The sequence below is a fragment of the Apium graveolens genome, chromosome 9 (assembly GCF_009905375.1).
Source record: "Apium graveolens cultivar Ventura chromosome 9, ASM990537v1, whole genome shotgun sequence".
Taxonomy (NCBI): Eukaryota; Viridiplantae; Streptophyta; class Magnoliopsida; order Apiales; family Apiaceae; genus Apium; species Apium graveolens.
The window spans coordinates 154,254,115-154,279,368 of record NC_133655.1 but is presented as its reverse complement, the minus strand read 5'-3'; the positions used below and the strand labels follow the sequence as shown (position 1 = coordinate 154,279,368).

At 36.8% G+C, this 25,254-nt stretch overlaps 1 non-coding gene across 1 annotated transcript; it reads left to right on the top strand.

The window, feature by feature from the left end:
- Nucleotides 1-18,421: 18,421 nt before the first annotated feature.
- On the top strand, nucleotides 18,422-18,528 carry LOC141688620 (small nucleolar RNA R71). The gene has a single exon (XR_012562054.1). It is a non-coding gene; the product is annotated as a small nucleolar RNA R71 (small nucleolar RNA).
- Nucleotides 18,529-25,254: the final 6,726 nt, after the last annotated feature.

Genomic DNA, 25,254 nt, shown 5'->3' with positions numbered 1-25,254 from the left:
TGGATATTTCTGCAACACTACCCAGAGCACTTCGATAGAAAGGCTACGGTTGGGCGATTGTTGAGTGTTGGCAGGGTCAAGTTTTCAAAATGATGTTTGCATCAAATGAAGTATCTCGTAACTTCATTTTATTTTGATGATATTTTAAAGATTTAATCTATTCAAATATGGTCTTGTAGTCTCATCTATGTGATGAACTTTGGAAACTAATTATAACTTGAATGGTGGTAGTTCAAGTAGTATTTGGAAAAGATATAAGTATATTGGAGTATCTTGTAACTACATCTTTTAAACTTATATCTAGTAAATGATTATCTTATGCATGACAAAGATTTTCAGAAAAATGTTGAGACAAGGTTAGATATATGAGATCACCTTGCAACGATATTTTTATACAGTTATACACTGGAACTCTGTGTGTATTATGCATGGAAGAGGACTTCCAATATTTTGAAAAGTATATATGTATATATATACTGAATATTTTGCGACTTCATCGCATTAAGATATCATCTTGGTTCATTTCTTTTGACCAAGACCTTCATGAGTACTATGAGAAGGCTCATATATTGTTAATCATTATACATATTATTTTGGTGGGCTTGCTGCTCACCCTTGCTTTCTTCTTTCATCACACAACATCAGATAGACAAGATGAACAGGACCAAGCTCCCAATTCGCGAGCGGATAGGAAACGTTCCGCAGCTTCCTATAGGCGTTGATATCGCTATAGCTGAGGTAGGAACTACCAATAGGCTAGGCTTTCAACTTTTGATGTATCAGATTATGTATATTTATGAATTATAATAATGGCAAAGAAATGTAAATTTATTCAGAAACCTGTTTAAGGTGTATTGGCATATAATTGTGGAAAAAAACGACTTGTGATTATTTTTGGATATTCATCTCTGAGACTATAACTTGTGGTGTGTGTGTTTATTGTGGGGTCACAGTACAGAGTAGTTGATTATTTATTAAGAGTGGGTGTTATTAAGGGAAATGGAACTCGTGACAACCCGGATCCCCGACCCCGGATTTGGGGGTGTTACACTTCCCGAGTGTTGGGTAAGTAATCAATTCATTTACCAAAACTGCAACCTTGTTGCGAATATAAAATACACCACAGAGCCGGATCCCTCAGGTTTTGAGCGAGTATTTAAATCCCCTTTAAAAGGAAGATCTTAAATATAAAAATGAGTTTTGGGATCCGCTCTAACTTTTAAAAATCATTTTGAAGACTCGAAAACACTTTAAAGAGTGTTTGGAGTAAGGCTGATTTAATGAAGTAAATCAGTCCCCAGTATATTTAGAAAATGTCTGAATATTATTATTTAAATAATATTCCCATAAAGAATAATCTTTATAAAAATAATTGAAGTAGAAGTATTAAAACTTATACTTGAAACGAGTATTAAATAACCAAAGATATACTTATATGAAAGTACTATCTTTATTTGAATAATCGAAAATAAGTTTGATTATTGACACCTTATTCTTTAATAAAATAAAGAATATATCTCAGCAAATAATCGGAGTCATAGATCCTCAAATAAATATTCAAATAATATTCATTAAATAATATAAACTGAGTCATAAGCCCTCGAATGAATATTCAAAATAATATTCATTTAATATAAAGGAGTCATAATACCTCGAATGAATATTATAAATAATATTCATAAAATAAAGGAGTCATACATCCTCAAATGAATATCCAAGTAATATCCAATAATAATATAAAAGAGTCATAAGCCCTCGAATAATATTCGAAATAATATTCAATAAATAATATAAAGAGTCATAAGCCCTCGAATGAATATTCAAATAATATTCATAAAATAAAATAAAGTTATCGAATAAACCTTATTCGATTAATAGTTTTGAAAACTATGACCATATATATATATAAATATATATATATATATATATATATATATATATATATACGGAATCTACTCGGGATCCTCGACTCCCGGTTTTAGAAAATGCTTTCACCTTTAGGTCCCTATACTAAGGGTATATGCAAATTACCGCTATCCTCTAGCATAGGTATTATCAACAATTATATATGAAAAGAATACGAAACAGGCATGCATATATATATACCATAGCAGCATGCTTCAATATATAACAACATTTTCTAATTAACCAACATGCATCTATCGCAAGATAATGCATATACACATATACATCACAACAACCGTATAACGGGTAGAAAAACTTGCCTGAGCGACTGGGGGTTACGAATGGCTCGGGACGAGTCTGGTAACCTATAAGCAACAAGTAAGATGGAATTAAACCAAAGTCACTTGTAAATCTATACTCTAGCCAACTCAGACTCTAACGCTCGTTTTGCGCTTACTGATTCTCTTAAGTCACTCGAGTACCCTCGGCTCCACCATTTTTAATAATTTAACCTTTACGAGTTTTAAGGCGATTCCTTCACGGGTGTCTTACCCACTGCCTAACACACTTACCATAAATGTTTCATACATTAATTAACCCTTTTTGGTCTTTAACCTATGTTTCAAAGTAAGGCGAGGGGAAAAGTTTCGTTCGCGAAACGCCGTTACATGAAACGGTCGTTTCTCCTAAACCGTGCATCGGAATCGAACGAACTACATATCAAAACGAAGCTCGTAACATGAGCTATCTAAACATAGAAATGGTCATAATCTAGCAGGGGGTTCTCGGGTCCTAATGTTATGCACAAAAACAGTCTAAAGAAAATCGGACGTTACGACGGCTATGTTTACGCGATTTCCCAATTTTAAACCATTCAAAACCAACCCAATTCAACCTCAAATCCAACATACAACCAACATCCATCCTTATCACATCATAACAACCCCAACCAATTCAATTTTAACATTCATACTTATGCCTAAGCTTAACTTTAACCATACTTAAGTTCTTTTAATCAAAACAACAATATTTACCATTCCATTTCAATACCATTTCAATCCCAAACTCTAAATCACAAACATCAAGCTACAATATCACCCTACTAATCAAACTCATCTTATAATACATAGGAATATAGGGTTTGGAGATGATATACCTTCCTTGAAGTGGTGGGAGGAGCTAGGAAGCCTTAAGAAGCTTTGAGAAGTCTTAGGAATGCTTGGATCTTCAAGGAAAACAAGAAAATTTTCAAGTTAAAAACTTGAAAACACTATTCATAGTCTTCTTCTTTGATTAAATGAAGAAGATTGAGAAGGAATTGATGGCTTAAACTCATGATATAGCCCTAACTAAGCATGAAGATGATTAGGGAATTAACTCACCAATTTAGGAAGCTTGGATCTTTGATTTTGAATTTTCTTGCCTTTTGCAATAGTAAAAAGCCGAGAGCTCTCAAGAACAATGCCTTGGTTTCTTTTTGATTTTGATGAAGAATGAATTTGCTTGGCTTGGTTGATTTGTTTTTGTGTTTGATTTAGTCAATTACCTATTTGCCCTTGATTTTGTGTGGTTAAAAAGCCACCACATCTCCTTCCTTCCCATGTCATGCCCATGTCATGTGGTGATGTCATCCTTCCCTCCTTGTCCTCTTCTCATTGGTTGGGTGACATCACTCTCTCTAATCCCTTTGATTAACTTCCTAATTGTTTGCCTAATGACCGCTGATCTGTTATACAGTTCGCTTAACTTTCGTTTTCGTTTATCATTTGAAGGATCATACCCGGGATCTTATTACTTAGGTTCCCTTAACCTTTCTCAATACATTAAATTCCTTTTTATGATCCTCTCTTATAATCCTTTAATTTAAATCCTTCGTATCCTGTTACCTTATATTCAATTTTTTCCGTATCTAGTGGATTTCCGAGAAAAATCAAAGTGTTTGAATTTGGATTCTGACGATCTTTACATACACTTATATCCCATATAAAGTACTAATAAAATCTCAGAATATCCATATCAGAACCCCTACATAGTGTGGCATGAAAAGTTTTCTCATTCAGCAAAAACACTATTCATAAGGGTTTCAAAATTTCAAAAAAATTGGGGTTATTATAGTCTCCCCTCCTTAAAAGGATTCCGTCCCGGAATCAGATAGAAAATGAATAGGGATATTCTCTTAGCATTGCACTTTCTAACTCTCAAGTAAATTTTCCCACATTGTGGTCCTACCACCAAACTCCGCCTAGTTTGATAACCCTTCTCCTAAGTACTTGTTCCTTTTCACTCTATAACCCTTCCTGGTTGCTCCATATAGGTTACGTCTGGTTGCATGTCTATGCGCTCATATGCCCCTATTTATCTGGCATCCGAATTACACTTCCTTAACATTGATACGTGAAACACGTTATGACTTGCTACATGTTCTGGGGTAAGGCTAGCTCATACGCTAACTTCCCAATACTTCTTAATATATCCAAGGGTCCGACAAATTGTGGACTTAGCTTTCCTTTCTTTCCGATTCTCATCAATCCTTTCCAAGGGTTTCCAAGGGGATACCTTTAACAACACTAGGTCCCCTACTTCCTATTCTTTGTCCTTTCATGTCAAATCAACATACTTCTTATGTCCATCTTGGGTTACTACCAGCCGTCCTCTGATTAGATCTATTATATCCCTGGCCCTTTGGACTACTGCGGGTCCGAGCATCTTGCGCTCTACAACTTCATCCTAACATAAGGGAAATCGACATTGTCTTCCCTCAAGGATCTCATAAGGTGATAACTCAATACTGACATATGATCTATTGTCGTAAGAAAACTCAATCCGTGTTAGGTGATCATTCCAAATTCTTTCAAGTCTATTGCACAGACTCTCATTATAGCTTTTAGCATTAGAACTTTTGCTTCTCAATACCCATTCTTTTCCAGTTCGTACTCGCTACTACCTTCCGTTCCTAATATTATACGGGTTATAATTTTGCTCGCTAGCATTCTATAACCTTTTAATAACCACGTCAACCTTAGTATCACGAATGTGTTTCCATTCCGCATACTACCACCACTTTATTACTCCTTTTTCAGTTGTTTCTATTTTCCAAAATTTGATCAATCAAATAGAAGTAAAGGAATTTGTTGAGAGATCACTATGATCATGAACACTTGTTATATCGCATAGTTAGTACAGAAGGTGGCCAGCCTTTAGTACTTGACAAGCAATTAAACAATAGCTGGTATCCTACTCGGCTTCTATCACACAGATAGATAGTCATTCGGCAATACCTCCCCTTCTGGAAGGGTTATTCTTCTCAGTTTACATGAAATGAAAAGAGAGAAAAGAACGAACTGAAGAGAATTGTATATTCGTAAAAAAAATTTTATTGCCATAAAATATCTGGCTTGGAATCTACCTCTGAACTATAGAGGTTTGTCATAGGAGAACAAAACATATATGTATATATATCAACATCAAGTATTATCGCATCGCATTTCACATGCTTAAATATTTTTGTTATTCCGTCCATCATTCTATGGACCGATGCTCTTCCTCGAGCTTATACTCAATCACCTATGAAACTCCCTCGACATCGAAAATCGAATCTGGAATCTCATTTTATACATCATCGTTAATAGAATTCTATGCTTGCACCGCAACCTTCCTCGTATAGTAATACGACTCTCTATTGATAAGAAAGAATAATATTCAATAGGTAGATACTCTACTTAATTAGTCTATCAATGATAACTTATAAACTACCACGACCCAATTAGTGGTACTCAATCTCAACACCCATCCCAATACAACTCTCACGGTTGTAATCAGCTCATTACTCGCAGAATCATTGCTGCCTTACTATGGTCCACCACTGACCTACTGTAGTCATTCATTTTCCAGGAAGTCTTAATAGCTAACCATACGGAGTCCATACTTCTCGTATCTAATTCTCCTAAGGAGTTAACATAACCACCAATCACAATTCATGAAGAACACTCCAAACTCTGACGTAATGACATGAAGTAGATAAAATTGCAGAAGAGTTTCAATCAAAGTAACGATAGCAGGTTAATACCATTCTTAATCATATGCCTTCGATAGAAGACTTAACTCAAAGGTTCATTTAGTCCTTTTGAAACATGGTCCAGGCTCATTCTCAAGATAGTACCTTCTAAGATAGATAGCCCGCTAATGGCGATTACACGAATTAAACCTTTACCCAACTACTATTACGGTTGAGTATTGCACAGTCATCAGAAGGAATGTCAATCTTCCGAACCGTAATACAACCTTCCCGGCTTCAACCATCATTACTGTATTCCTTTGACACACGCGCCTATAATTATCCTCTTACCTTTAAAGTGTCGGCCACCTCTTTGGCCTTTCCTGATAGTAAAATTTCCTTACAGTCAATGTCATTTTAACCACCTCCAAATAAATTTTCTACCTTATTTCAATCACAGCTTATGTGAAAATGCTTTTCTTTAATGTTTGATGAGTAAATAAAATAAAAAAAAATATCACCATTTTTCCATAAGTTATTGCCTCAATCTTTAGAGGTTAATCACTGTCACGACTGACTCTCAATCATACTTAGAACATCTTTTATCTTAGGTCCTAATTGCCCTGAACAATTTTGACCTTTACTGGTTCGATTCATACTTTCTCGTGGTTTAACACGTGCCTCACTTGGCAACATTATAATTACGTCATATTCCCTTTATCAACATTTCTATTCTTGAGAATTTTGAATATTACCTTTCTCCTTGTAAAACCTCTAAGGTTATCCTTCAATCGTTCCTCCTGTATTCCCTAGATACAGGGCATATCACAATACCATTTACTAATACTAGAACCATTGTCTATATTCTTCTGAAAAATTTCTCCACTGATTCTTAAAGGTTGTTGTTACCTTAACCCTTTCCCAATCATACTGTCAAAACTCATACTGTCCCTATTAAGGGTGACATGCCAACCTTTATGCAGTCCCCTAGGATTCATTTTAAATTACCAATGTTCTATCCTTAATTCCACCTTTAAAAGGTACCTGCATCCTTCCATGGATAAATCAAGTCATATATCCTTGATAGATTATCTTATTCATCATTCCCACCTCGATAGTCTATACCTAACTTCATAATAGCATCCTTATTCAAATTGAGGTCAATCCATATGGCCTCCAAAAGATAACAATGGTCATCCGCTTTTCTTTCCTGATTTGGTAATGATAACATGGATGTCCTGGAAGATATTGGTCATGTTCAATGCGAACTTCTTCTTAATAATTCCTTATTTACTTTTGTTGTTTATCTCAACAGTCATCTCAATATTGGGATACCTCTCATACCTGGCGTCTCCCTTTCTGAGTATCGAGCCACCGGTCTTACATTTCACATTATTGAAGGTCACTTCCTTCATCCAATTTTCCTACTTTCTTACTTTCTTGTCTCCTTAGTCTATCCGCGTCTTATTATTTATCCTTCGAACTATCTAAAGGTTTCCTTGAATCCTCCCAACTTAAAGGGGATAAAATGTACATAACTCGTATGCCTTCAACCATCAACTTTAACTCATGGTGAATCACCCTCATACCAATGATTACATACTTTCCTATTTCTATTGCTACGAGTCTTTAGGGTTTCCTCATACCCGACTCCCTTATCATACCTCAAACTCTATTGCCATTATATCCCTTTCCACTTCAGTTCCTTTTTATTTCCCTTTCTCTTATCATTATTTCATGAACCAACACAACATAAGCATTGATTTCAAACATCCCGTCATTCTGGATTCGTGTCCTTAGAACGAATCTTGACAACTTTTACAACTTAGATTCATAATTCATCATACTCGTCTGCCTTTGTCTTGGCTATAAAGCTTTTACTCTATCTCTATAACCTTGGGAAGTACTTTCCTGAAAACAATTGACTGAACTTAAATCAGTTTATTATAATCTCTTGCTCCGTGCCTTCCTTGATCTTTCACCAGCGGGTGGTCTCTCTCTTAGGAGGGTAAGTGATAAAAATAGTCTTTTGTGATTCATCAATCATTTAGAATCTCAAATGATTCCTATATTTCCTTTAGCCAGGCTCTTGCCTCGACTGGGTCAGCTTGTTCCTTGGAACTCTGAGAGCTTAGCGACTTAGAGGTCCTGAAAGAATTTCACACCACATTGTTTCCTCAAGGTGGTGGTTGGGAATAAAATATAAGTTCTGTTTAGACAGGTTCATGAATTTCCGTATAGGAGTACCGTCTCGGGTCTCCTTATCTCGCTCGACTTCTGTTGTTTTAGTCTAAATATTTCTTCCTACTCCCCATAATTGGGGTCATCTTTTAATTTAAAATCTTCATTTTCCACTTTATTATATTCCGGGTTCTTTATATCTTAATTGCGACCTCCCCGATTATCACATTCAAGGTTTGCCCCTAATCTTATTCCTTGTGGGGGCATATTACTTGGAAAATTTTGAGAATCTCCGGATATTTGTCTTACTTACTTTGCTTAAGTCTTCCCCTCGTTTAGTCCTTGCACGATTGCAAATTATGAATTCTCAAGTTCGATAAACTTCATGACACTCTCTTAAGTGTTAATAGAGTAATTAACAATGTGATTTTATCACAAACAAACTGATCTGAACTGAAATTAACGAATATATACATGACCATTTGTTCGAGGGTACAACAACTGAACATATTAAAGAGGATTACATCATATAAACTTATCGCTCCTATCCCAAAAGTACTACCGTAGATAGTCATCTTGTCATTAAAACTAATCATTCATAACTTAGGCTAATCCTCCAAAAGCGGTGCTACATGAAACCCTTGTTTGATTGCTCTGGCTCTGCACACTACCATGGATTAAGAGATGCGAGCACGCACGACATCCCTAACCTGCTCCATCACAGAGGTGATGAGGTCTAAGATAGTCGCAAGTAGAGCTGGATCAACCTGACCCTCAAGATGGCCTCTAGCTGTAACACGGGTGGTAGCCTCAATCCTTTCCATGCTATACGCTAATCCTGCCGGAAGTATCCCACCTTCAATCCTTGGTGCAGTAAGTCGATCCAACAGATCACTCCTAACATTCCGGGCCTCTGACAGGCCACCTAAAGTCATATGATAATCAGCGATAAGAGAAGCCTGAGTGGTAGCATCTAGCAGTCCATGGGGTGCAGGTGGTGCAGACCCAAGAGATCCAAATGGATAACCAAGCACGGTATCAGGTGACAATGGTGCAGGGGATAAAGGTGGCATTTCCTCAGTATGTGCTGGGCGCTGTACAGGGGAGGGAACAGGAATTGGTGGAACCTCATGGATGTCTACAGGAGCCTCTGGAAGAGGGTCTGATACTGGTATAATTGGGGTCGTGGAAGGCCCCACTCCTTATGCCCTCATTAACCTTTGTGCCCTTGGTAACTCTTCATCCTCTAGTGCCACCCTCGCGGACATTCTTGCTCTGGTAGTCGCCCTGACTACGGTCATCTGTTCCTCAGCGGTCCTCTCTTCATTCTCATCAGGATCCTCCATGAGATCCTCCTCAGCCACAATCCTTTCCGGAATAACATCCACAACCGCAACATTCTTTATCTGAACCTCATCCGGTCCCTCATTAGGGTACTCCATCGGATTCACAATTTAATCTCCAACTTGTAATAAAACATCCTCATGCTGATGCTCCTGAACCTCAAGGTTCGGTGCCCCGCTGCCCTATACGAGAACGAACTATGTTACTATCACGATACTTATAAGGGTTCCCGTAAGGGTTTTAACTGTCAGTGCTACATTAGGTAGCCCGACTATGAACTTGGCAAGAGTTCTTATTATCTTAGTAAACTTATTATCTTAACGTCACATCATCTCTGAGGTTTATAACGCTTCGCTCTGATATCATTTCTGTAACACCCCCAATTCCGGGGTCGGGGATCCGGGTTGTCACGAGTTCCATTTCCCTTAATAACACCCAATCTTAATAATTACTCAACTACTCTGTACTGTGACCCCACAATAAACACACACACCACACGTTATAGTCTCAGAGATGAACATCCAAAAATAACCACAAGTCATTTTATTCCACAATTATCTGCCCATACACCTTAAAAGGTTTTCTAAATAAATTTACATTTCTTTGCCATTATTACAATTCATAAATATACATAAATCTGGTACATCAAAAGTTGAAAGCCTAGCCTATTGGTAGTTTCTACCTCAGCTACGGCGACATCAATGCTTCTAGAAAACTGCGGAACGTCTCCTAATCGCTTGCGAATCGGGAGCTTGGTCCTGTTCATCTTTTCTATCTGTTGTTATGTGATGAAAGAAGAAAGCAAGGGTGAGCAGCAAGCCCACCAAAATAATATGTATAATGATTAACAATATGAGCCTTCTCATAGTACTCATGAAAGTCTTGGTCAAAAGAAATGAACCAAGTTGATATCTTAATGCGATGAAGTCGCAAAATATTCAGTATATATACATATATACTTTTCAAAATATTGGAAGTCCTCTTCCATGCATAATACACACAGAGTTCCAGTGTATAACTGTATAAAAATATCGTTGCAAGGTGATCTAATATATCTAACCTTGTCTCAACGTTTTTCTGAAAATCTTTGTCATTCATAAGACAATTATTAACTAGATATAAGTTTAAAAGATGAAGTTATCAAATACTTCACTACACTTATATCATTTTTAAAGCTACTTGAACTACCATTGTTCAAAGTATAATGAGCTTTCAACAGTTCATCACATAGATGAGACTACAAGACAAGATTTGAATAGATTAAATCTTTAAAATATTATTAAAGGAAATGAAGTTATGACATACTTCATTAAGTTCTGATATATATATATATCCACATATACATCTTCCTTTATACATTTCCTGAAAACCTCTGCCATGTAAAGTATGAACAGAATTGCAATATCCAATAAATTTGGAAAGGAAAAGAATTTTGGCATAAACCAGATATCTTGCTGATCAGGCAAAGATACCAATAAGTAACCTTTTCTACTAGTAGATGGACGAATTCCCCACTGGTCATCACCCTGGTCTCAATCGGACCTTATGCTGGACTGCCACTCAGCCACTTATGCATTTGATGGACTCCCACTGAGCCACTTACACTATCATGGACGCCCATTGAGCCCATGTTGCTTATGCCGACTCGATAGATGGACTTACTTCCCGAGTGTTGGGTAAGTAATCAATTCATTTACCAAAACTGCAACCTTGTTGCGAATATAAAATACACCACAGAGCCGGATCCCTTAGGTTTTGAGCGAGTATTTAAATCCCCTTTAAAAGGAAGATCTTAAATATAAAAATGAGTTTTGGGATCCGCTCTAACTTTTAAAAATCATTTTGAAGACTCGAAAACACTTTAAAGAGTGTTTGGAGTAAGGCTGATTTAATGAAGTAAATCAGTCCCCGGTATATTTAGAAAATGTCTGAATATTATTATTTAAATAATATTCCCATAAAGAATAATCTTTATAAAAATAATTGAAGTAGAAGTATTAAAACTTATACTGGAAACGAGTATTAAATAACCAAAGATATACTTATATGAAAGTACTATCTTTATTTGAATAATCGAAAATAAGTTTGATTATTGACACCTTATTCTTTAATAAAATAAAGAATATATCTCAGCAAATAATCGGAGTCATAGATCCTCAAATGAATATTCAAATAATATTCATTAAATAATATAAACTGAGTCATAAGCCCTCGAATGAATATTCAAAATAATATTCATTTAATATAAAGGAGTCATAATACCTCGAATGAATATTATAAATAATATTCATAAAATAAAGGAGTCATACATCCTCAAATGAATATCCAAGTAATATCCAATAATAATATAAAAGAGTCATAAGCCCTCGAATAATATTCGAAATAATATTCAATAAATAATATAAAGAGTCATAAGCACTCGAATGAATATTCAAATAATATTCATAAAATAAAATAAAGTTATCGAATAAACCTTATTCGATTAATAGTTTTGAAAACTATGACCATATATATATATAAATATATATATATATATAAAAATATATATATATATACAGAATCTACTCGGGATCCTCGACTCCCGGTTTTAGAAAATGTTTTCACCTTTGGGTCCCTATACTAAGGGTATATGCAAATTACCGCTATCCTCTAGCATAGGTATTATCAACAATTATATATGGAAAGAATACGAAACAGGCATACATATATATATACCATAGCAGCATGCTTCAATATATAACAATATTTGCTAATTAACCAACATGCATCTATCGCAAGATAATGCATATACACATATACATCACAACAACAGTATAACGGGTAGAAAAACTTGCCTGAGCGACTGGGGGTTACGAATGGCTCGGGACGAGTCTGGTAACCTATAAGCAACAAGTAAGTTGGAATTAAACCAAAGTCACTTGTAAATCTATACTCTAGCCAACTCAGACTCTAACGCTCGTTTTGCGCTTACTGATTCTCTTAAGTCACTCGAGTACCCTCAGCTCCACCATTTTTAATAATTTAACCTTTATGAGTTTTAAGGCGATTCCTTCGCGAGTGTCTTACCCACTGCCTAACACACTTACCATAAATGTTTCATACATTAATTAACCCTTTTTGGTCTTTAACCTATGTTTCAAAGTAAGGCGAGGGGAAAAGTTTCGTTCGCGAAACGCCGTTACATGAAACGGTCGTTTCTTCTAAACCGTGCATCGGAATCGAACAAACTACATATCAAAACGAAGCTCATAACATGAGCTATCTAAAAATGGCAATGGTCATAATCTAGCAGGGGGTTCTCGGGTCCTAATGTTATGCACAAAAACAGTCTAAAGAAAATCGGACGTTACGACGGCTATGTTTACGCGATTTCCCAATTTTAAACCATTCAAAACCAACCCAATTCAACCTCAAATCCAACATACAACCAACATCCATCCTTATCACATCATAACAACCCCAACCAATTCAATTTTAACATTCATACTTATGCCTAAGCTTAACTTTAACCATACTTAAGTTCTTTTAATCAAAACAACAACATTTACCATTCCATTTCAATACCATTTCAATCCCAAACTCTAAATCACAAACATCAAGCTACAATATCACCCTACTAATCAAACTCATCTTATAATACATAGGAATCTAGGGTTTGGAGATGATATACCTTCCTTGAAGTGGTGGGAGGAGCTAGGAAGCCTTAAGAAGCTTTGAGAAGTCTTAGGAATGCTTGGATCTTCAAGGAAAACAAGAAAAAATTCAAGTTAAAAACTTGAAAACACTATTCATAGTCTTCTTCTTTGATTAAATGAAGAAGATTGAGAAGGAATTGATGGCTTAAACTCATGATATAGCCCTAAATAAGCATGAAGATGATTAGGGAATTAACTCACCAATTTAGGAAGCTTGGATCTTTGATTTTGAATTTTCTTGCCTTTTGCAATATTAAAAAGCTGAGAGCTCTCAAGAACAATGCCTTGGTTTCTTTTTGATTTTGATGAAGAATGAATTTGCTTGGCTTGGTTGATTTGTTTTTGTGTTTGATTTAGTCAATTACCTATTTGCCCTTGATTTTGTGTGGTTAAAAATCCACCACATCTCCTTCCTTCCCATGTCATGCCCATGTCATGTGGTGATGTCATCCTTCCCTCCTTGTCCTCTTCTCATTGGTTGGGTGACATCACTCTCTCTAATCCCTTTGACTAACTTCCTAATTGTTTGCCTAATGACCGCTGATCTGTTATACGGTTCGATTAACTTTCGTTTTCGTTTATCGTTTGAAGGATCATACCCGGGATCTTATTACTTAGGTTCCCTTAACCTTTCTCAATACATTAAATTCCTTTTTATGATCCTCTCTTATAATTCTTTAATTTAAATCCTTCGTATCCTGTTACCTTATATTCAATTCTTTCCGTATCTAGTGGATTTCCGAGAAAAATCAAAGTGTTTGAATTTGGATTCTGACGATCTTTACATACACTTATATCCCATATAAAGTACTAATAAAATCTCAGAATATCCATATCAGAACCCCTACATAGTGTGGCATGAAAAGTTTTCTCATTCAGCAAAAACACTATTCATAAGGGTTTCAAAATTTCAAAAAAATTGGGGTTATTACACAAGTTATCTATCTTGATTACATAGGACAAGTAAAACGGTTAGAGTTACCTACGAATCATGCATACACATACATGAACCTATGCTAGCATGACAAGTTCTAAACCTCTATATTCACTGTCGCTTCAATAGAGATTAACACGCTATCTTATATGTTAGTTATGCACATAAGACGAATAAGCACAGCCAATACTAGGATATCAATCAATCACCACACACCAAGATATCGAAACAAATTAACTATTGAAATTCATAAGTAAATCCGCTAGAACCCCATGACAACGATTATCCCATAATAGAACTCATCGTCACCATGGGTTCCAATGAAAGCATGGTATAAAGAAGGTCTTAATAAACTGAATAATAATTAAAGTACGAATAAACGAGATCTAGGTTCAACAAGAACGAAAACGAGCATCCAAAGTTACAACTAATTCAAAGAATCACAAGTTGAAAATAAGATCTTCTTTTTCGGAGTTGTTCTGTGCTTCTAGGTCTTCTCCTTGGTATCCCAATCTTCCCGTATGATGAAACCCATTTTTTAAGTATATATACGCCCCTAGTGGACCTGGACCCTTAAAATCGTCAAATTCCACTCAAAAAAGGCTTTTTCAGCGAAATCAGTGACCAGCGGCGCCCTGAGCGGGCGCTCAGCTCTCTGAGCGGGCGCTCAGCTCTGCTGAGCGGGCGCTCAGCTACTGACTGGGAAAATATTCTGATAAAACTTGTTTTGACCATAACTTGAGTTCTACTCGTCAGAATTAGGCGATTCAACTGCCCACGTGAAGCTATTGAGATTCTCTACAACTTGACAATAATTTTGGCTTCCAATTCTGATCACTTTTTATCATATTTCCTTTAAAAGCTCTTTTCTTCATTTAACTGATACCTGCAATACAATAACACAAAAACTCATCAAAATACCAACAACTTGAGTCCAAAACACCAATTTAAGCTTGTAATAAAGCATTCCAAGTGGATATAAAATCGACTTATCACACCCCCAAACTTGAATCGATGCTTGTCCTCAAGCATAAACAGACTCAAAACTACAAAATAAACCTAATACATGAATGCAACTACGTGAATGCAACTAAATGATAATGCAATCGATCCCCTCAGAATAACCATAACCAAATGAATAAGCCAATGCCTCTAAGAATGCAATGACTTTAAACAGAGCTCAAATAAATCCCACAAACCAACTTATAAACCAGAAACGTGCGTGTGTGGATGCTTAATAGATATACTCTCGATACTAGATCAATAACCATAACTTATCTATCATCGAAACAATCAAAAGTTTATAAACAGAATAGACAATAAACACATTATGAATCACAACACCTCCTTTCTACTAGAGTTATACAAAGATTCACACTATTATTGAACACATAGCAAATATGCTTATTTGACCGTGCAATGAATGAGGTCCCAAAAGACTTATGCAATAATACCCATGTAGCGAGCCTTAGGTTAGCGGATCCCAGACTATAAAAGCCTTAGGTCACTAGGCATAAAGTCCCCTAGAACTTAATAACTCGAGTATTAAAGAGCTCACTCTTGATCAATTATGCATAAACACATACTTTTTTCTTTCTTTTTTTTTCTCTTTTTTCTTTTTTTTTTCTTTTTTTTCAACAATTTCTGAATGAGTGTGTTTCGCTCCATCTCATTCAACCCTAGACTACTCATAAAAATATGAGCCGGCTACTAGCCATTTGACGCCTAGCCTTACAACAACTAGCAATGAAATCCAAGTTTTTCTCCAAATAAAAAAAATCAGTATTTTTACATCATTACGAGAATATCACAAATTCTAAATATAACTAAGTGATTAAATCTCAACAACAAACAAGTATGATCATGATCTAGATCAAAAGCAACCCTATAAGACTTTGTGAAAATATTTGTTTCTGGCATGCAAATCAATTCATTAAGACTTAAACATCCCTCTATTAGTCATCACCACACTCAAATCAACAACAACTTATCAAATATCATAGTTCATCTTAAGGGATCATGCTAAATATGCATGCAAATGCAACTGTATGAAATCACATAAAAAAAAACAAATATGTCCTAAATGAACAATCATGCAAAAATATGAATGAACTACAACTAAACATGCAATACGAATCTATATGAATCTATATAGACACACACTACTAATCCTTACTTTATCACCCCCAAACAAAAATTTTCAATGTCCTCATTGAAGGTAATAATAAGGATTTCAGGCATACCTAATTAGCGGGAGATTCACCCTCGTCGGGTGGAGGATCAGGTGGCCAATCAACCTCGCCACCAGTGTCTCGGAAAATAGTACCGAAAGCGTGTGTCAAATCTTCAGCAAAATGATGGTGAATGGCATGCATGGCCTCCATACGCCTAGTCACTTGCATTTACTGCTCATCACCAACACCAGTCCTATCAACTACCTGCTGCTCATGAGAAGAACCCTCTGTAGGCACTATAGGATCCGTTCGGCTACCCTCTTCATCATCAAAGATATATCCCAACCCCTTGTCAGGGGGTGCACCTAAGAATGAATGACTCAAGTGATCTGGTAGTGGGTTGAGCTCAAGTGTGGGAGCATCTTTAATAGACGGCTCGAGACGCTCTTGAGAAATTTTCAGCTCTGCTAACCCAAGAGAATCGAATGGCACATCCAACTTTTTCTTCCAGGGAGGTGCATTCAAAACCTGCAGTTGCTCTACTTTAAAATACTCCTCTTTAGCTGTGGGTAACTTTATTTCCTTGAACACATTAAAAGTGACCTTTTGATCGTGAACCTTCATCGTAAGCTCTCTTTTTTGTACATCGATCATAGTTCGGCCTGTAGCCAAGAATGGTCTTCCCAAGATTATGGGAATCTTCTTATCTTCCTCGAAATCAAGAATTACAAAGTCAACAGGGAAGAAGAGTTTATCCACCTTGACCAAGACATCCTCCACTATACCTCGTGGATAAGCGATGGAACGGTCAGCTAGTTATAATGACATGTATGTTGGTTTTAGATCAGGCAGACCAAGCTTCTTGAAGATAGATAAGGGCATCAGATTGATGCTAGCTCCTAAATCACATAAACACTTATCGAACGATAAGTTTCCGATGGTGCAAGGAATAGTGAAGCTTCCAGGATCTTTAAGCTTCGGAGGCAACTTCTGTTACAGCACAGCACTGCATTCCTCCCTTAGAGCAACGGTCTCTAAGTCATCGAGCTTCACTTTCCGAGAGAGAATACCTTTCATAAACCTCGCATAGCTAGGCATTTGTTCAAGAGCTTCAGTGAAAGGTATGTTGATATGAAGTTTCTTGAACACCTCCAGAAACTTCTCAAACTGCTTATCCAGCTTTTTCTTCTGCAGCCTTTTAGGAAAGGGAGGTGGAGGATAAATCTGTTTCTCCCCTGTATTACCCTCAGGAGGAGTGTGTTCCACAGTAGTCTTCCTTGGTTCCACCTCTACTTCCTTCTGCACATCTTCTTCAGCTAAAACTTCAGATTCTGGAACTTGAGACTTTTCAGGCTCTTCGTCTTGCTGAATTTGGGGGCTTGCAACCTTTCCAGACCTTAAGGTGATGGCGTTCACCTGTTCTTCAACTTCCCTCTTGCCTGGATTGGCTTCTATATCACTAGAAAGCATTCCTGGTGGTCGATTCAATAAGGCATTAGCAATTTGCCCTATTTGGTTCTCCAGAGTCTTGATAGAAATAACATGGCTTTGGCATATAAGAGCCTGGTTTTTACACATAAGCCTTAACTCCTTCAATTCAGATTTTTCATTCGAAGATAGACCTGCATCATTAGTTTGTTGTTGAAGTTGGAGTTGTTGTCTTGGTGTAAATTGTTGCTGAAAACCAGGAGGGTTAAATAGCTTATTTGCAAACTGCTGGAACGGCTGTTGCATCACATTCTGATTATTGCTCCAGCTGAAGTTAGGATGATTCCAGTTGTCAGAATAATAAGTGGCAGGAACTGGCTGCTGCGATCTCTGAAAGTTGCTCACAAACTGAGATGAGTCACTAGATATAGCGCATTGCTCTGTCGCATACGGACCTGCACACAGCTCACAAACACTGGTTATCTGCTTAACACCATAGTTAGCCAGAGAATCGATCTTCATAGACAACGCCTTTAGTTAAGCAGTGATAGCCGTAGTTGTATCCACCTCAAGTACTCCTACTACCTTGCCCTGTGGACATCTCTGGGTTGGATACTGATATTCATTAGCAGCCATCAGTTCAATTAGATCATAAGCTTCCTTATAGCTCTTTGCCCATAATGCTCCGCCTGATGCTGCATCGAGCATGAGTCTGGACTGTGCTCCCAATCCATTATAAAAACAAGTGATGATCATCCAATCAGGAATTCCATGATGAGGGCACTTCCTAAGCATCTCCTTGTAGTGCTCCCAAGCTTCACATAGTGATTCTCCCGTTTGCTGCACAAATTGAGTAATAGCGTTCCTCATTGCAGCTATCTTCGCCATAGGGAAGAATTTAGTAAGGAATTTCTGAGCAAGATCCTCCCAAGTAGTAATTGAACCAGCTGGTAGAGAGTGTAACCAGCTCTTAGCCTTGTCCCTCAGAGAGAATGGGAACAGTCTCAGCTTCACAGCATCTTCAGAAACACCGTTGAACTTGAAGGTGTCGCATATCTCAATGAAATCCCTAATGTGCATATTGGGATCTTCCGTTGAAGAACCCCCAAACTGGATTGAATTCTGCACCCATTGAATTATGCCAGGCTTGATCTCAAAGGTATTAGCTGTGATAGCTGGCCGGACAATGCTAGATTGAATGTCCTTGATCTTGGATTGAGAAAAATCCATCAAGGCTTTCGTTCGTGCTGCTGGATCTCCCATTGTAATGAGTACCTGAAACACAAACAAATAAACTGTGAAAGTAAAAGAATCCGAGTCAGTGAACTTTAACGACCACTAATGACAAGCACATAAACTAAAAATTAACACCGAGTCCCCGGCAGCGGCGCCAAAAACTTGTTAGGGCGAAAATACGCGCTAATATTCATGCAAGTATATGCGTTCGCAAGTAGTATAAGATATAAATCAGATTCGTTCCCAAAGAGACTGGTTTAGGTTAAGTTCAATTTATGCACCTATGCAACAATGTATGGTTATCGCTCAATGCTAAGACAAATAACAAATTGGGTTTTTATTAAACTAAGATATTAAACTAACAATTATAACTAAGAGAACAAGAATAGTTAAATTGATATATATGACAAACATGGGATTCTAACTTCATTAAATACTTCATTCAATAGCCTTCTCGTTCTTAATCTTAGCATGTGATGGTGATGACACTAATCAGATAACACAAAACTGATAAACACCAACTTTCGTTGCACGAGTACCATTCTACCAGACATCCACAAAAGAGATAGAAGCTGAATAGGCACCAATTATATTGAGACCCTATATGTCTATAGAATTTGACAACATAACGGTTTAAGCACAAGTTATCTATCTTGATTACATAGGGCAAGTAAAACGGTTAGAGTTACCTACGAATCATGCATACACATACATGAACCTATGCTAGCATGGCAAGTTCTAAACCTCTATATTCACTATCGCTTCAATAGAGATTAACACGCTATCTTATATGTTAGCTACGCACATAAGACGAATAAGCACAACCAATACTAGGATATCAATCAATCACCACACACCAAGATATCGAAACAAATTAACTATTGAAATTCATAAGTAAATCCGCTAGAACCCCATGACAACGATTAGCCCATAATAGAACTCATCGTCACCATGGGTTCCAATGAAAGCATGGTATAAAGAAGGTCTTAATAAACTGAATAATAATTAAAGTACGAATAAACGAGATCTAGGTTCAACAAGAACGAAAACGAGCATCCAAAGTTACAACTAATTCAAAGAATCACAAGTTGAAAACAAGATCTTCTTTTTCGGAGTTGTTCTATGCTTCTAGATCTTCTCCTTGGTATCCCAATCTTCCCGAATGATGAAAACCCTTTTTTTTAAGTATATATATGCCCCTAGTGGACCTGGACCCTTAAAATCGTCAAATTCCACTCAAAAAAGGCTTTTTCAGCGAAATCAGTGACCAGCCGCGCCCTGAGCGGCCGCTCAGCTCTCCTGAGCGGCCGCTCAGCTCTGCTGAGCGGACGCTCAGCTACTGACCGGGAAAATATTCTGATGAATCTTGTTTTGACCATAACTTGAGTTCTACTCGTCAGAATTAGGCGATTCAACTGCCCACGCGAAGCTATTCAGATTCTCTACAAATTGACAATGGTCTTGGCTTCCAATTCTGATCACTTTTTATCATATTTTCTTTAAAAGCTCTTTTCTTCATTTAACTGATACCTGAAATGCAATAACACAAAAACACATCAAAATACCAACAACTTGAGTCCAAAACACCAATTTAAGCTTGTAATAAAGCATTACAAGTAGATATAAAATCCACTTATCAGATGCCTCTTATAAAGGACTTGGATGCGTATTAATGCAACATGGGAAGGTGATAGCGTATGCGTCGAGACAACTTAAACCACATGAACAGAAGTACCTGACTCATGACTTAGAATTAGCTGCGATAGTGTTTGCTTTAAAGCTATAGAGACACTACTTATATGGGAAAAAGTGTGAGATATACACGGATCACAAGAGTCTGAAGTACCTCTTTACTCAGAAGGAGCTAAATATGAGATAGCGCCGATGGTTGGAATTGATCAAAGACTACGATTATTCGATACATAGATCTTTTATCTTCTTTAGAACCAATTTCCTTGCAGTTACATTAAAACCAAAGTTTTTCTTGAAGGATGAGAAGACCTTTATCAGTACATATTGGCTTTCTTGAAGAATCATGTGAAGAGGCCATGTGATCTCTTTCCCTTCCTTATACTTAAACACTAGTCTTTCAGGAAGATGTCTGTGAGCATCAATTCCTCTCACCTATTCCAATTCATCCAAGTAGAGATTTATATCAGAAAATTCCTTGATGTCACAGATGTAGAGTAAATCTCCCTTGTTGACAGTTGGTTGAGTTTTGGCTAAGGCTTTGGTTCTGAGAGTCACAGGTTTGACCTTCTTGGTTGCTCTTATCTTTGTTTTCTTTGGCTTGTTGAAGATAGGTAAATTGAGTTCAGGTTTTGGAAAACTTTCCCAGTCTATTGGCTCATCCTTGGGAATTATAGGCTCACATGGAAATTCTTGTTGGATCCACCTTGAATTCCTCATGTACCACTTAGGGCTTGGATGTTTGAGTTGAAGTTGTAGACTGTTTGGGAATGTAGTCTTCCATTTCCTCATCACTGAAGTCCAATTTTCTTTTGGAATGAAGCTTGTGTCTGAATTTTCTTTTCTGTTGAGGTTCATTTTGCATTTTCTGATCTCGGGCTTCAGAAATCACAGGTGGTTTCTCAGAAATTTCAGTTGTAGTTTTCACAGCTTGAAGTTTGGCCAAGATAACAGCTTGCTTCTGCTTTTGTTTGAGCTTTTTAGCATCTAAGATAGCCTTCTTTTTTTCTTGCTTAATTCTTTCCTTTTCTTCCTTCTTGGCTTCTACAAACTGAGGGTGTCCAGCTACCACACAGATTTCCATACCATTCCTGTAGATCTTGGAAATTCTTCTTTTCCGCACTGAATCAGTTGGATCTTTGAAGAATACAATTGACCTTGCCAACAGCTTCTTTTTATCTGGTCTTGGTGTCTCAAACATAAGATCCACATGATTTTTATTTGAGAACTTTGAATAATTCTTTTTAGGCTTCAAGACCAGATTGGCCTTTGGAGACTTAATGCATGAAGGTTGACCCTTTTCCAAGCTACCTAGACTCATTTCATTTACAGAGATTTGTTGGACTTGTGAGTGGTGATGAAAGATCTTGTCTGGTTTCTGTATCTGACCAAATTTCTTCTAAATTTCTTCATCTATTTTCTTCCATTTGTCATCCAATTCTTTCTCAACAGCCGCAATATCAAGCATCTTGAGATTTGTCTTTGAATCATCCTTAGCAGCTGCTATTTGGATCAGATCAATGTTGTCCAATACTGGTGGCTTTGGTAATGTAATTTCTGGAACTATTACTTGGCTGATTTGAACATTTAACACATGCTCCCCTTCACTGGTTTGCCCTCCTTGTCGAACTGGTATGATTGAATCTTTCTCCCCCTTTTTGTCATCATCAAGTAGAGTGGAGGTAGAAGTTTGTTATCATCAAGTAGAGTGGAGGCTGATTGTCTACCAAAGGATGAAGCATTTTGTAACTCGATAGATGTTGAATTATGTGCTTCATTAGTTGTAGATTTTTCTGCATTATCCTTAGCCACTGTTTCTTGATCACTTTCATCATCACTGTCATCACTAACCATCTCAACATTATCAAATTTGAGGATTTCATGGAAATCTCCATCTTGCAGTCCTTTAATCTCTTTATCATCAAACACAACATCTACTGATTCCATAACAATGTTGGTTCTTAGATTGTAGACTCTATAAGCTTTTCCAACAGCATATCCAACAAAAATTCCTTCATCTACTTTGGCATCAAACTTCACATGTTGATCAGTTTGATTCCTTAAGATATAACATTTGAAGCCAAAGACATGAAGAAAATTTAGAGTTGGCTTCCTATTCTTGAACAACTGATAAGGAGTCATGCATTTGGCTTGATTAACCAAAGATATATTCTGAGTGTAGCCTGCAGTATTCACAGCTTCAGCCCAAAAATATGTTGGTAACTTTGATTCTTCAAGCATTGTTATTGCAGCTTCAATTAGAGATCTATTTTTCCTTTCCACCACTCCATTTTGTTGAGGAGTTCTAGCTGCAGAAAACTCATGCATAATTCCATTCTCTTCACAAAATGATCTCATCACATAGTTCTTGAACTCAGTTCTATTGTCACTCCTGATTCCTCTTACTTTGAAGTCGGGATGGTTGTTGACTTGCCTTATGTGATTGATGATGATTTCACTAGCTACATCTTTGGACTTTAGAAAATATGTCCAAGAGAACTTTGAGAAATCATCTACAATTACTAGGCATTATCTTTTCCTTGAGATGGACAACACATTGACTGGTCCAAACAAATCCATGTGCAACAGTTGCAAAGGTTCTTCAATTATTGAATCAAGCTTTTTTCTGAATGAAGCTTTGATCTGCTATCCTTTCTGGCAGACATCACATAATCCATCCTTAGTAAACTCCACTTGAGGAATACCTCTAACCAATTCTTTCTTGACAAGCTCATTCATGGTCTTGAAGTTTAGATGGGACAACTTCTTGTGCCATAACCAACTTTCATCTTGACTTGCTTTACTGAGAAGACAAGTAACTGATTCTGTATTTGATGAGTTGAAGTCAGCTAAATACACATTTCCTTTTCTCACTCCATTGAGAACCACTTTGTTGTCTTTTTGTTTGTCACAACACAGGCTTCTGAATTGAAGGTAATCGAGTTGCCCTTATCACAAAGCTGGCTGATACTCAACAAATTATGCTTGAGACAATACACTAGGGCAACCTCTTCAATGATGACATTGTCTTTTGAAATCAAGCTATATCCCACAGTATAACCTTTGCTGTCATCTCCAAAAGTAATACTTGGGCCAGCTCTTTCCTTGAACTCAGTGAGCAGGGTAGAATCTCAAGTCATGTGCCTTGAGCAACCACTATCCAGATACCAGAGAATCTTTCTGTTTCCCTGCACACATCAAAATCAAATCAAGTTGATTTTGGTACCCAAGTTTCCTTGGGTCCTACCTTGTTAGCTTTCTTCTTTGGTTTCTTAGGTTTGATCTGATTTAACTTGAGAATGACAGATTCATCCTTAGTCATTTGAGTTGAACCTTTGAAACCAGACATTAAAACAGAATTATCTTGCACATTTTGGTTTACATGAAAAGGCATGCTATTTGAAAACATGTTATTCTAGTAAGGCATGCTAAATGGCATTTAAGGCATACTAAATGCAGCATAATAAGGATTAGGTGCAATTGGCATATTAGCAAATTGTGCATTCATATTCTGAGTAGACATAACATTCATAGGCATGGTAGGCATGGAAGTCATGTTGGGAAAAGAAGAGGGTGTAGACATGGGAGTAGGCATGGCAAGCTTACAATTAACAGACAAATGATTAACACTACCACACTTAACACAGATTTTTCTTGGTGCATATTTATCAGGTGTGTAGTTGTTATGTTTATTAATTCCTACTTTCCCATTTCTATTATTTTTCTTTTTAGCTTCTGTTTTAACCTCAACATTTTCTAATCTGTCATTCAATTGCTTGATAGACAAATGCCCAACATTAACTCTCTTTTCTTTCCTAGCTTGACTTGATTCTCCTGGAACAAATCTTTTAGAAACTGATCCATATTTCTCATTTAACTTAGCTAGCTTAGCTTTGCTAACTGGTTTACTTACAACCGACAGATGTGGCTCCTTGTCTCCTGACGGATAATTCTTTTGATTATTCAAAAATCATCCATCGAGTCCACATCTTTCAACAATCCTTTAACCAAATTGGACTCAAGCTTCTCTTTACTCTTTTTCCAGGCTGCATCACAAAAGGACTCAATACCTTGAACTTTAGTGATTTGAGCATGAACATCTCTAGATGATTTCCATGCCTTAATCACTTCCTGTTCTCATTCAAGCTGCTTCTTTAAAATTTCTTCTTTCTTCAAGGACTCAGTTATTTCATCCTTAGCAATCTTACATTCAATTCTCAATTTCTCAAATTCAATAAACTGAGATTCTAGCACATTATTCCTCTCACTTAAAAACAAATTGTTTTCTTTAATTTTAGCATTTTCCTTAGTGAGGGACTTAAGTGTAACACGCAGGTGATATAATTCTGCAGACATGTCATTTATTACATCATTACACTCGGCTTTAGATAAATGAGCTAGGTTAGTGGTGATTACCTGATTGCTTGAAGAACTTGTTTCTATTTCATCAGATTTGGACATTAGGGCTAGATTGACAAAGCTTGTTTCTTCATCTTCATCCAATCCATCTGCAGCCCAGTCATTCTCCAGTGTGATAAAATCCCTTTCCTTTTGTTTGAGTTACTCAAAGTATTTATGTTTATAATCAACAGGCTCAAACTTTTTTTTTCTGGAATCATACTTTCTACATTCACTGGAAAAATGACCCGCCAAGCCACATTTGAAACACTTGAA